A 2699-nucleotide genomic window follows, 5' to 3' on the forward strand; every position below is an offset into this window, starting at 1 on the left:
AAATAGAAAGAAATTATCTGGACAACTAAAAATATATAGAAAAAATTAGCCAGGCATGGTGGCGCATGCCTGTAGTCCCAGCTACTTGGGAGGCTCAGGAAGTAGGATCACTTGAGCCCAGGAGTTTGAGGTTGCTGTGAGCTAGGCTAATGCCACAGCACTCACTATAGCCAGGGCAACAGAGTGAGACTCTGTCTCAATAAACAAATAAATAAATAAGAATTTGTCAGAAATGAAAAAGGAGGCATTACAATTGATACTGCAGAAATACGAAATACCATTTGTGAGTACTATGAAAACCTCTACATAAACAAACTAGGAAACCTAGAGGAAATGGATAATTTCTTGGGAACATGTAAACTTCCAAGCCTGAATCAGAAAAATAGAAACCCTGAACAGACAAATATGAGCAGTGAGAGTGAAGCAGTAATAAAAGATCTCCCCAAAACAACAACAATAAAAAGTCCTGGACCAGATGGATTCACAGCTGAATTTTACCACACCTACAAAGAAGAACTGGTACCTATCCTACAGAAACTTCGCTATAACATTGAGAAGGAGGGAATCCTCCCTAATTCATTTTATGAAGCCAGTATCATCCTGACATGAAAGCCAGAAAATGACACAACAAAAAAAGAAAACTACAAACTAATACCCCTAATGAACATGGACAGAAAAAAATCCTCAAAAAAAAAAACCCCAAAAATACAAGCAAACTGAATTAAACAGCATAGCAAAAAGACCAAGTGGGTTTCCTCCAAGGGATACAGCGATGGTTTAACATACACAAATAAATAAACATGATTCACCACATGAACCCAAAATTATATGATCACCTCAATAGATGCAGAAAAAGCATTTGATAAAACCTAACACCCTTTCATGACAAAAACCCTCAAAAAACTAGGCATAGAAAGAACACATCTCAAAATTATAAAAACCTTATGTGACTAACCCACAGCCAATATCAAAGTGAATGGGGAAAAGTTAAAAGCATTTCCTCTAAGATCTGGAACAAGACAAGAGTGCCCACTGTCACCACTTCTATTCAACATAATACTGGAACTCCTAGCCAAAGCAATCAGTCAAGAGAAGGAAATAAATAGCATCCAAATCTGGAAAGAGGTCAAAATATCCCTGTCTGTTGATGACATGATCTTATATCTACAAAACTTTAAAGGCTTCACCAATAGACTCCTGGAATTGATAAAAAAAATTCAGCAAAGTCTCAGGTTACAAAATCACTGTACACAAAACAGTAGCATTTCTATGTACTAATAATAGTCAAGCTGAGACTAAAATCAAGGTTTCAGTACCATTCCCAATAGCTATAAAGAAAATAAAATACAATACCTAGGAAAATACTTAACAGAGGAGATTAAACACCTCTTCAAGAAGAATTACAATACACTGATGAAAGAAATTGCAGATAACAAAAACAAATGGAAGAACATCCCATGCTCATAAACTGATAGAATCAATATCATTAAAATGTCCACACTGCCAAAAGTGATTTACAGATTCAATGCAATCCCCATCAAAATACTATGTCATATTTCACAGATCTGTAAGAAATAATCCTTAGCTTCATTTAGAACAAAAAAATAGCCAAATAACCAAAGCAATATTATGTAAAAAAAAATCTGGAGGCTTCACATTACTTGACTTCAAATTATACTACAAGGATATAGTAACCAAAACAGCATGGTACTGGTGTGCAAGTAGAGACATAAACCAGTGGAACAGAATAGAGAATCCGTAAATAAAACCATCTACCTGCAACCAACTGATCTTCAACAAAGCAGACAACAACGCACAATGAGGAAAGGAAGCCCTAGTCAATACATGGTGCTGAGAAAATTGGATAGCCACATGCATAAGAGTGAAACAGAACCCCTGTCTCTTACCATATACAAAAATTAATTCAAGGTAAATTAAAGACATATGTATGACATGAAACCATAAAAAGTCTAGAAAAAAATTCAGGAAAAACTCTTTTAGTAATTGGCCTAATCAAAGAATATATAACTCAGACCACAAAGGCAAATATAGCAACAATAGAAATGAACAAATGGGACTCAATTAAATTAGTAAGCTACTGCACAGCAAGGTGAATAGTCAACAGAGTGAATAGACAACCTACAGAATGGGAGAAAATATTTGGAAACTATACATCTAACAAAGGACTGATATCCAGAATATATAAGGAACTCAACAATTCAGGAAGAAAAAACAAATAACCCCATCAAAAAGTGGGCAAATGACATGAACAGATTTTTTTAAAAAGAAGATAGACAAATGGCCAATAAACATATGGAAAATGCTCAAAATCACTAATCATCAGGGAAATGCAAATTAAAATTGTAATGAGATACCACCTTACCCCTATTAGGAGGACCACTATTAAAAAGTCAAAAAGCTATAGATGCTTGTGTGGATGCAGAGAAAAAAGAACGCTTATACACTGTTGGTCAGACTACAAATTAGTACAACCTCTGTGGAAAACAGTATGGAGATTCCTCAAAGAAATAAATGTAGACCTACTATTCAATCCAGCAATCCCACTGCTGCAAATCTACCCAAAGGAAATGAAATCATCTTGTCAAAAAGACACCTGCACTCAAATGTTTATTGCAGCACAATTCACAATCACAAAGATGTGGAATCAACCTAAGTGTCCTTCAATTCATTAATGGATA

This window comes from Propithecus coquereli, unplaced genomic scaffold, assembly GCF_000956105.1.
Source record: "Propithecus coquereli isolate 6110/MARCELLA unplaced genomic scaffold, Pcoq_1.0 Scaffold101, whole genome shotgun sequence".
NCBI lineage: Eukaryota > Metazoa > Chordata > Mammalia > Primates > Indriidae > Propithecus > Propithecus coquereli.